An 11,610-nucleotide genomic window follows, 5' to 3' on the forward strand; every position below is an offset into this window, starting at 1 on the left:
CCGAGCTTCTACGTCAGCGCAGCGAGTTCATAGTCGGGAATAACCGCGAAACGGTTCCTCTTTCAGCGCGATATTTCCACACTCCGGCGAGCGGTTGTAGCAAAAACCCGGGATCGTCGACACGTCCCTAATCCTTTCAAGGAAACAGACCGCGTGGAGACGGCGACGGTGTGGCAAAAAGCCACGTCCACCGTGGTCCATTCTAGTGTCACCTTTGCTCGTAATAAACGTCCGCGGGAATCGCCGGGATTCGCGTTCCTCTCGGACGATTTGCATTGGGAATCGCGGTCGTTAACGAGACCTCCGTCACTTTTGCCTCCACTTTTGCCTCCACTTTTCCCACCACTTTTGCCCCGCTGCTGATACGCAAAGGACAGACGTGTATACATACCGGCATTAGGTATGATAATTGGTCCCACGGAAGAACGCCACGGGTCACCGTTTTTTTTTCCTTCCCCCGACCGATGAACAATGTGTTTTACTCGGCTCGGAGTGGTGTCCTGTCCGTTTAATGCGTCCAAGAATTGGAGCAAATAACGGTGAATCAATAGGATCGGTCATTCGAGGCGCAGCCGCGGATCGTTCCCTCGCCAAATTGAGTCGAACGATTCTCGTTCCGCAAAAACGAGTCGGCTGAAACGCGTCGCGTACCTCTATGCCTGTTACTTAGCAAGAATTCGTCCTATCGGATCGCCGATATTCCAAGCTGAATCATATCGGGATCGAACCGCGGAGCGACTTTTTTCAAAATTCCTTTTCCATCTTCCGGAAGAGCCGGCTGATAATTAGACGAGGTCTACTCCGGTCCCGGTAGAGGTATCGTTCTCTCGAAATAGCTCGAGTCTCAAACGGATCAGCGGCGCTGAAAGACGCTTAACTTCTTTCCAATTAAACCGATACGTTTTCACGGTGAGGCAAGAATCCCGGTTCCACGTGTACCGGCTAATTAGAATCCCCTTCCGACTGATCTTTAATTCATGACTTATATTCAACCGCGCCACCGAGTGCGCGAAGGGTATCGGTTTCCTAGGAGCGTGTGCGCCGTGTCCTTCGACGCCGGACCACTGAATTACATCTGTACCCTGTACTCACTCGCCGACGCTTTTCGTCGTTCCTCGTACCCTGCGACTCATTTGCGTCGGTAACGCGCCATCGCGATGGCGTCGTTTCGATTTCTCGACCGCGTCGCCATTGAACGGTCCTCGATGCTCGATCGCGAGGAGTCGATGGAATCTTCCGAGCGATTTATCCGTATTTACTCGGGTCATCGGGAATTATTTGGAAATACCCGCGTTGTATCGTGGAAACGACGAAACATCGTGAGAAATATCAAAATGGCGACGGAATCCTAGAAAATCCGTGACGCGTCTGGAGAACTCGGTAACTGCGAGAAGGGAGTTTTGAATAGACACGTAGGCCGGCGTGGATCTTCGTGGAGGTACTCAGATTCGATTACGGTGACTAGGATCTATGGCGATTCGAAAGGCGACGAGGCCGTCGCTGCGAGGGCAGGGTGGGAAACCGGCCTGTAAGAGGATCAAACCCGACGTCGAGGCGAAACTTAAGATATTTTCTCGCGGAAGCACGGCTGGCTTTTTGCGAACATTACCCGGCTCCCGTGGGACAGCACGAATCGTATGGTTTTCACGCGCGACGCGTTCAAACTTGTTATCGTTCCCCGCTTCGATCTTGCGCCGTTGCTGTCGGAGAATTTTAATTGTTCCCTTGGACTGCGACGTGCAGCGGAAACGGCCGGCCTTATGGCTCGCGCGGCCTAACGGAATTCAAGTTTCACGTCGTTAGATTCACACGATTTTTCGCGCTGCAGGACAACGGGCTTGGAAACGGACTGGGATATCAACGGATCCTCCTCGCGAGCCACGTCGGCCATGCTTCTTCCCGTTCACGAATCGTCGTAGTGGATCACGGCGCGGAGTAACGGTGCCGGTTCCTATGTCATGAATCATGGTGATTTGAAATTCATGATGTTCCCTGTTAATCACCGCTATCGTACCCTCGAGTTATCTCGTCTTTGCCGGCTACCAGCGATATCGATTCGACGAGACCCTTCGTCGGCAAGCGTCCCGATGGCGATGGCGCGTAATTTGTAAGCGGGACCTTTTTCAAATCCGACGTTCGAACGGGAAAAGACGTAGCCGAGTGGTGGGTCGCGAAGAATGGAGGTTGGAAGCCGTGAAACGGACGCGGGCGTGGAAACGGCGGCGTGCGCGGGGAATTCGTAATGAAACCGTGGCACATCTTAATAACCGCACTTAGCGCTTTATCTTTACGGCCGGGGACGGAATTCGCCGCGTGAAAAACCATAAAGGCCTTTCGGTTCCTTACAAAAGCACGCCGGCAGTTTCTCATACGTGGGACACCCGGTACATCTACAAAAGAAATTACTTCCTCGTCCGTGTGCTACGCGTTCGCAGGCCATCTCTACACGCTGATAGCCTCGCCCGAGGAATATGTAATCGGGGATTAATTTTGACATTAAACTGTCATATTTCGATGGGCATTAAGCGAAGGAGCTTGAAGGATGCCGGCACGAGTGCCGCTAATGAAAGGTTTCCGCGAAATTGAGCAATCTGGCAAAGTAAAGCAAACGTCATAGGCGTACCGGTAATTTCGGGGTCATTCGCTGCGAATTCGTAGACTCGCGTTCGATTCGGACCGGATGTTACCATTGTACCATTGTAGAAAATTTCAGATTCGAATATTTTCTCTCGAGTCCCTTTAATCCGATCCTCGCGGAGTCTAACGCGCGTCCAAGATCGTTTCAGTCTTCGCTCTCGGCGCGTAATCTTCGGCTGAATTAATAACTTTTAACGATCTCACCCGGTATAGTCGCGGTCGTACAACAATATGTATAATAGGATGCGATCACGCGGCTGCTATCCAGTCCCCGTTGCTTCTCTACTTTGTTACCGGTCGCTTCTTTATTCGGTATAGGCATGCTCTCGCAGGAGAAACGACGAGAGATTCACGGCAGATTACGCTTGTAGGAGAATGCGTGGAACTCTGGCGGCCAGTCCGCCACGATCGGGACACCCGTTACATTCTAAATACTTGTAAGCACGCCCTATTACCTGGCCGAGTTTAAACAGTATTACAATACAATAGCCATGGCCACCCCTTTCTATGTTAACCTTGTCCCTTCGTGCCCCATAGACCGGCACCGGCTTTCGTTTCGCGACGCGATACAGGGTGTCCCTATCCACCGTTCCACCTGCGAATCATCGAATCGCGTTAGAGGGGAAAAAACGGATACAGTGTCGTCGCCGAGTATCACGGAAACAACGTCGAATAATCGAGGATCAATCGGGGATTAATCGAGGATGAAGCAAGGTACATGGAAGGAGGATCGATCGGTGCTGCTGGAAACGCGAAACACGCGAGATATGTTAATTTACATTCGCGATACGCGTATCGACGTGTGGCTCGTTCGAGTAGTGATTCGCGACTGCAGGAATTCGGCGTTTCCCTTGCCAGGTCTGCTCGTTTGCCCTGAATTACCGCCGCATGCAACGACCATTACAACCTCCTCGCATCGGGTAGCTTTCTTATCGGAGGTGGTCGCGTTTCTAATCTATATTTTCCCTCGGCTTCTTTATTTTTGTCCCAGATAAATCGACACGGGGTATCGCGAGGGCTTACCTGCGTGGGAGTGAAGGGCCCGCAGGGCGAACGGACGGGAAAGGAAACGAGTCGGCATGCAAATGTCCGGTTGCCGAAAACGGACAAATCATTGTCGGTCCACCCCCTCGGTCCCAGGACGGGGCACACGGCGGCGATAATTACTACAATCGCGGCGCGGTAATTCTGGTGTCTCGTAATTGTCGGCGTTACATCGTCGTGTCTCGAATGCAAATGCAGTTAAGGATCTAAGATGGTAGATTAGCGAATACGAAACGGGGGGTAGGGGGGTGCGGGTTCGCAGGCTCGACGGTGGTGCACGTGCACGCTACGCGTGTGTGCATGCATCACGAGCCGCCGTGGGGGTTGTCGCTTTTAAAGCTGCGGCTTACTGCTCTTACGACTCGTTAACCCTGCTATTGGTGAACACGGCTGGACGTTATTCCAGGGCAATTAGACGTAATTGGATGGATATACAGGCGATAATTTCTCTGCTTCCTTAAGAAGCGTGTTCCCGATACGTTGATCAACCGACTGCCGCAATCGGCCAGCGGAATTTCAACGATTTTTTTATCCACCTCCGAGTGCCGAAGGGTGCACGGTAGCCCGGACTAATTTTAGGGAAATGGGATGCCGCATCGAAACGAATGCACGTCGGTGATTCGACTCGGCGATAAACCCGGGACGTCTACTATACCCGATAGTTGGTCGCACGTCCTCCACTTTAAGCGGTGGCGGAGCCTCTTGCCAGCCCTAGGGTCTCTCCGGGTCCTCCGTGCCACCCGTTTCCCAGTTGTTCCACGATCATCCAAACACGAGTTTATCAACGGTTCCCGCGCTCCTTGAAACTTCCCGCCGCGATACGTCACGTTCCAAACGGTCGAAGTTACTTTACGGTTCGGCCTCTCGCGGAGGAAGCGGTACAAATTACACCGATAATTCTCTCGCCCCTGCAACCCGGCCCCGGCTCCCTCGTCCTCGTTATTTTTTACAACAGCCGCCGAGAAGTATTGCCTCTCTGGCCGTTCCACGGCCAAGGCGTATACCTCCACGCCACGAGAAAAACTCGTGAAACTCCATTAAGACGTCGAGGATCGTGTCGGGCCGAAAAACCGACGTCTCCTATCCCGGATGGGTGACAGGCCGAACGGATGCCTTAATCGAAGAAACTTACCGATCAACCGGTCATTACTGTCTCTAGCCCTTTCAAAACTTCTCCGACTCGAAACGGAATAACACCCTGCATTCTCTTCCAGCACAGTTCTCAATCACTGATTCAACCTTTGCGTTCCGACCGTTCAATTGCTACGTAGGAACGGATCGGTTGGATCTCTTTCAGCAGCGTGGCCGGCTCGGGACGTTTCCCATTCCGTAGAACCAGGCTCACCGGCATTCCCCGTGGCCGTCCTTCCCCCGATACCCTTTGAAGCCGAATATCGGCGTTGCGATAATTGCGAGCGAGTCTAAGGTTCGTGCGCCGGCCGGACGCGATCTAAGATGAGAGATTAGCCGGTAAAGAGAGGGCCGTGAGTACGTACGGGCTCCCTCTCTCTCTCTCTTTCTCGGTGTACGCGTGTAAATATGGGGCTGGTAAATAGGCACCGTGGCCGCGTCGCTTCTTCTCTTTCTCCTTTTCTTTCTCTCCCTTTTCTCCGAGTCGGTGCTAGCCATCGTTCCGTGTACCAGGATGCGCTCGTACACGTATCCCCTCGGCTTGGGAGCAGGATAGGTAGACGTTTAGCTAGGCCGGAGCCCATACGTATCGTTATCGTGGCATCGTCGTTTTAAGGCCGCGCGTTGCAAAGGCGGTAGCAGGGGCTCCTTGTTGCTTCCATCTTCCATCGTCCTCCATTCTTCGCAAAGTGAATGATCCTCGAATTCACCTCGCTGCATATCGGAGTTTCGGCAAGTTTGCGCCCGCTTGGATTTTACCTTTCCTCAGATTTTCCAATGCTTCGCGGTTTCCAAGGGTAGCGAGAGATCGCGGGAACAGCTTTTCTATGGATCACGTTATACATCGGTGAATAGGTGATTGGTGGTTTCGAATTTTTCCAGGGTTCCCGATACGAGCATTTAAAGATAGCTATTCGAACGGGGTACGCGATCGTGTCGTGATCATTTCGATTTCTTTCCAAAGAATTCTATTATTCCAGAGACAATCGTCTGAGAAATAGGCGAAATACGGAATCTCCACGTGTCTGACATTTTTTCATCGCCGTTTCTCTAATATCCAACGAGATCACTGCCTCCCTACCTCGGGTCCGGACGGTAGGGGTCTGTTGACTGACAGGAAAACAGGCCTTCTAGTTATCGAAGCTGCTTACTCGAAGCAGACACGGAGTCGAGCACGTTTCCTTAATCCCTTCTGCCTGCGACTTATCGGTGGACAGATCGTGATCGTCCAGTGCGACTGGTTGACACCGTGAAACATCGAGATTTAATTAGTCCGGAGTCGCGCCATACGACGTCGTCGCGCGTGTCCCTCCTGGGTATACGACACTCGGCCTTTTACGCTTGTCACTGGTCGCGGGTCAAGGGTCACAGGCATGAAAAATGACACGTCGAATGGACGGGATGGTCTCGGCGATAGGAGAGTGGAAAGTTGCGAGGGCAGAGCGTAGGTTCGATTAAATTATGAAAGCGATTAGCCGAGGGAAATTGATACTTCCGTTGGAACATGATTTTCGGTTGTATCGTTCCCTAGTAACTATCCGTGTTCGTGGAGCCGGAGTTACCGGTAAACTTGGCCGAGCAGGAAATTCGATAGTCCCATAAAGAATGAGCGGCTTACGATTTTCGGAGGATGTATCAGCTTGTAGATCCTAACCCGGATAACGAGCCGGAGGAACAGAAGAATTTTTATCGCCCGTTTGATTAATCCCTCTCACTCGAGTCTAAACTCTTGAATTATTTATAAACAACCTCCTCAACTTTGCCGCGGCGAAACCACTGACGGAACGTTCGTCATAAACGTCAGATGCAGCAGAGTCGCGGAGTTAAATTCGCGAACGCGTCGGTTATCGCGCAGCTCATCCGCCAGTTCTCCGGGACTTGATCGTAATTTATTATCGCGGTGCTGCGGTGAAATTAGCCTCCGACGAATTAAAGCGAACGGTTATAATACGTCGTACAAGAGCGTATACAGGAACAATATGCCGCGGTCCTTTATTTTTTCCTCCTCGTTGCGGTGCATGCGTGCACGCGCGAGGCTGAGCGCGCGCGCGCGCGCGCGCCCCGGCACTCGCTCATTAAAGAATTAAGTGAAATCTTCGATGGATAAATTAACGATAAAAGATCTCTGGCCGCTGATCTTCTGGTCCGTTGCCTGTCTCGCTTCGTCTTCTTTTCCCTCTCATCCTCGGTTTCCCGTGGAAGGCCAAGGCTGTTTCGCGAGCTGCTGATGTTTTCAGCGTCGATGTGGGAGCGCCGAGTTTGGAGGGAGGGACCTCACCACTGGTCTGACCCTCTAATTATATGGTACATCGTGTACCGAGTGAACGCAGGTCGGGAGGTCACGGTTGCGAGAGGCACAAAGCACGCCAACGGAGATATATCGAAAAATTGGCCAGGCCAGGGCAGCCATATTGGCGGCCGTTCAGGTTTTCGCGGCGGGTAGCCGGCCTACGAAATTTACCGACCGTCCGATAATAATTATTCGCGCTTCGTGGACTCGCGGAGACTCTGCTGTCTGCGTGCATCGAGTCCAAAGTGGATGGCGGTTCTTCGTTTACTTCGACTCCCTCCTCGGGATGAGACGGGATGCGTGGTCGTAAGAGACGGATTGGACCTCTTCCCTCGCGCGACACGGGTTGCACCGACTGCGGATCCTAAAATGGAAGGGAGCTCGATAACCTCTCCTTTTACGGCTGCCTCCATTTTTTCGCCCGCTGATTTCTCAAATTCGCCTTGGCCACGGCGAGTCGCGGCGAAAATTCCGGGTGGTAGGCGAGCTAGAAACAGACTCGGACGGCTGGGGTGTAATAATTTTCCCGTAACGTAGGCGCGCGAGCTTGGCGACTGAATTATCCCCGCAAAAATTAGAGTTACCTATACGGGATGCGTGGTTCCGTTGGAAATTTCGGTGCGCCGGGTGAGCGCCTCTCCGCGTGATTTACGGGCGCGTTTTAAATCCTCCAGATGCTGGTGGACCACCGCGTTCGCGTTCCCTGTGTAAAATACGATCGCGGGATCGCGGTTCGTTGGCCGATTTTTCCAAGGATCCAGCTCGATCCGTCCGGTATTCATTTCCATGGACAGCCCGATCGATCTCGACCGCGGTTCCACCGGTGGACGCGCGACTCCGCGGCTTAAAATATTTTCTGCCCGATTGGGCCAGCGGGGATTTTTCAGGCATCGATGGAAAGTCGCTTGTCTGGTCAGCGGTTTTCTATTTTTTAACGGTCCACCGGCCACGGTGACACCTGTTGCGGAGGGCGAGCGTTCATCCCGGCCGTAGACGAAATCTCAATCGACGTGTCATCTTATACGAACACCCTGGACTGTCCTCGTACGAAGCTTATCTCACGCTCCGTTGCTCGTTGTCCGACAATGATCGGGTTAAGTCACGTCCTCGGCTCACTGAAACTTCTCGTTCCTACTTTTCCCTCCGTACTCTTCACCCCGTGATCGTTCTGGAAGCATCCGGGTTATCGTTTCATCGTTTCGCTCCTCCCTTTTACTCCACGCTCTATCAATTACATCGCCGCGCCGGGTCCACGGAATTATCCACCCCCTTTCACCCGACTTCCTCCGGCACCTCGCTTTCGTTACACGCGTTTACTCGCTTATCCCGAGCGGAACAAAGCGAGGAAAGTCGCAAAGTCGTCTTTCAACCCTGTGCTCCGTGCCCGATGCTGAGACAAAAGACGAAGCTGGCTGTGCCGGCGCGTTCGACATCGAGAATTAAAGAACATCTCCGCGCGCCTTGAGAGAGTTTACGCACGTTTGAATTGCGCGTACTTAATGAAAGAGGGCTAGGCTGGGTGGTGGGTGGCTGGTGGGTAAAAAGCTCTCGAACGAGACGCTGCGTCGTGGCGCGTTCTCGCCGAATAAAGCTCGCCCGGCGAGCACGTCGGGAACAGGGTGGCCTTTGAAATATTCCGAGTGCGCCGTGGCTTATTTATTTCCGCGTTTTCTCGAGACGTCACCGCGTCGCTAGAGCAGGACCAGCCAGCCCTCTCTTCTCCGCGTTTTTCCCTCTTTGGCCTCGTCGACGTTTTCCGCGAGCAGACTTAGCGAGACTGGAATTTTAATTAAGCTTTTTTGCCATCCGCTGAATCCCTGTTCCGGCAAGGGAACTTCCAGAGGTCCCGTGGCCACGGAAGAGATGCACGCTCGCGATCTAACGGGTGTCCTTGGGCCGGCGTGCCCGACACGGCGCCAAGATTCTCCGAGGCAGCCGCGTCGCGGCGATGACCCCGCGAACGGAATACAAATTGCTCGTCGCCTGCGAGCTTTTAATCCCACGGGCTATTGGCTCGACTAATCGACCCGTCTCTACGTCCACGGGCTTCTCTCGCTGCGAACTGGCCCGATCCTACTACGGGTACCTGGTGCGAGCAATCGAACGAGGATCCGCTCGATGGCTCCCGGCTTCTCGTTGCAGCGGGGCGTTGATGGAATCACGGTTTCGAGCTATTCGATTCTTCGCCAACGTCGATACACCATCCCTCCGAAGAAAGACGAAGAATAATACTACTTATCGGGGGAGAGGAAAGAAACGCGAAACTCAAAGCGGATGCGATAACCGAGCGTATTTCTCGCGTAGAATTCCGAAACGTATTTCTCACGGTACCGATGTTCGTGGTTCGTTCGTGGTCCGTTCCTGTGGTTCCCGGCCGTGGCGTTTCGGAAACCTTTCCGTGACCTACACTCCCGCTGGCGTCGATCCCGCCCGGGGGATGCTAAGTAATAGCAGCGTAACATCAGCACGTCATCATCGACGCCGAGTGTGTACAACACACGACCCGCCACTTTGCTGCCCGCCTCACGCACCGATCCTTCTTCCTCTTCCAAACTTTGCCTTTTTTCTCTCCCTTTTGCTTGATTATATACGTACACGGCCGCATTTTGTTCCGCGGCCCTCACGTTGCGGGTGTTCGCAACGGACCCGAGCTTTCGCTCGATTCGTGGAATGGTCGAGCAGCCTTCATCGATGTATCCTCCAACGTGGACGTTGCAATGAAAATTCGCGGAAAATCACGGTTTCAATTCTCTTCGATTTCGACAGACTCGGTTGTGCTTCTTCGTCGAATTTCGGCATTTCTTTAAGCCGGTTCAAGAACGTGGAAGAGCAATCGGGGACGAGATAACGCTTTCTTTCTCCTCTCCGCGGGCTATCCCGCGGCTCTCGTTTCGTCGTACGAAATTGCTAGGCTGGTTCGCGCAACGAGTCGGCGAAGTGGAAGTTTTTAATGCGTGGTCGCGAGTGAACGCGAGCGAAATTGCTCTGGCCCATCGCGCCTCGCGAGCGGAACCCGCGACGCCGAAAGTAGATCAGGGAAATTGATTTCTGCTCGTTCCACGCGTTATCGTGCTGATTAAGGTGCATCAGCGATTCCGTATAATTTACGAGGGGAAATGGTCGCCGCGGTAAAATTGATTGATGGTTTCGCGCGTTACATCCGGCACTGGCGAAAATTTCTCTCGCCCACCGGCGGCACCCATTCGCGAACGTTAAATCGAATTATGGGGGTGGGGGTTGGCGAAAAATAAAGAATGGAAAACGTTATAGGGGATATGTATCGCGGTGTTTATCGGCTACGTGGAATTTAATTATCTGCGCGTGGCGGATGCGCGATCCCATTGGACGATCAATGCGAATCACTCGATGAACAAGTATTAGCGATTTACGCGTCTTCCGATATTACGTGATCCTGAAGAACGCGATCGCGCGACACCCAACACGTACGCGGGATTTGCGGCGCGCGTAGGGCACGCAAAAGTGCAACCCCCATGGAGGGGTAAAATTACAATTCCATTCGATCCGGCTGGATAAGAGGCCGACGCGGATGACGACCATAGAGGTGGCTGAGCGAAACGTAATCGGGCAAATCCGACGGAATGGTCCCGGTAACACGATCCTCGCGCGCGATAAGTACTTTATAATCACCCTGTGTACACGCTGGGCGGCAGAGGCGAGGGGGTGGCTGCATTCCTACAGCCCCAGAGGGAGACGCAGCGCGAGGGAGGTTAAGATGATAGACGAGCCGATACGTTCCCACGCGGTCCCGCGAAGAAGTCTGAAAGCCGTTGCCTCTCTCTCTCCCCGCCTCGGTTCTTCTCTGCCACGGTGTAGTGGGCGGTTATAAGGCCCCGAGGGCCCAACTGGGGCCCTAATCACAGGCTCGCCCTCGCTCGTACGCAGAACGTATGCGTTCGCGTTTCTTAAACGCGCTCGCTCGCTCGCCCGCTTGCTCGCGCGATGCCAATGGTCTCGGCTAAAAGCCGAGTGTAACGCGAACGTTCTTAAATACACGCTGTTAACTCTACCCCTGCCGTGCTTCTCACCCTCTCCGCCAGCCCCGCGATGCCTTTTTGCCCACTGCGTTTTCTTTCCAGCCGTCCTTTACCCGAGAGAATCTCTCTTTTACTCGCTTCCCTTTGTCTCGCTATCTTAATCCCTTCTACTTCTCCGACCACGTCCCATTTCTCCCGCTGTTTTGTCCGCCGGGTAGTTATTTATGCCCGACCGTATCGCTCGTTTTCCCTGCCATTTTCCAACCGACGATGTCCACTTTTCTCCCTCTTTCTCGCCTTCCGGTTTTTACTCCTCGTTCATCGACATTCGCACGTCCCGTTTTCCCGCCCCGTTCTTCTACTCGCCCGCGTACGCGTCTCCGTTGCTCTCCATCGTCGTTCTTCATCGATGGGATCTACCCTGCCGAAAATATCCCTCGTGCCCCCCTTAATTTTCGTAGCTTTCGGCGATCCGCGCTGTTTCACGCGCTGCCCCATCGGTCCACTCGGTTC

Source organism: Eufriesea mexicana, unplaced genomic scaffold (assembly GCF_001483705.2).
Source record: "Eufriesea mexicana isolate 0111107269 unplaced genomic scaffold, ASM148370v2 scaffold294, whole genome shotgun sequence".
NCBI lineage: Eukaryota > Metazoa > Arthropoda > Insecta > Hymenoptera > Apidae > Eufriesea > Eufriesea mexicana.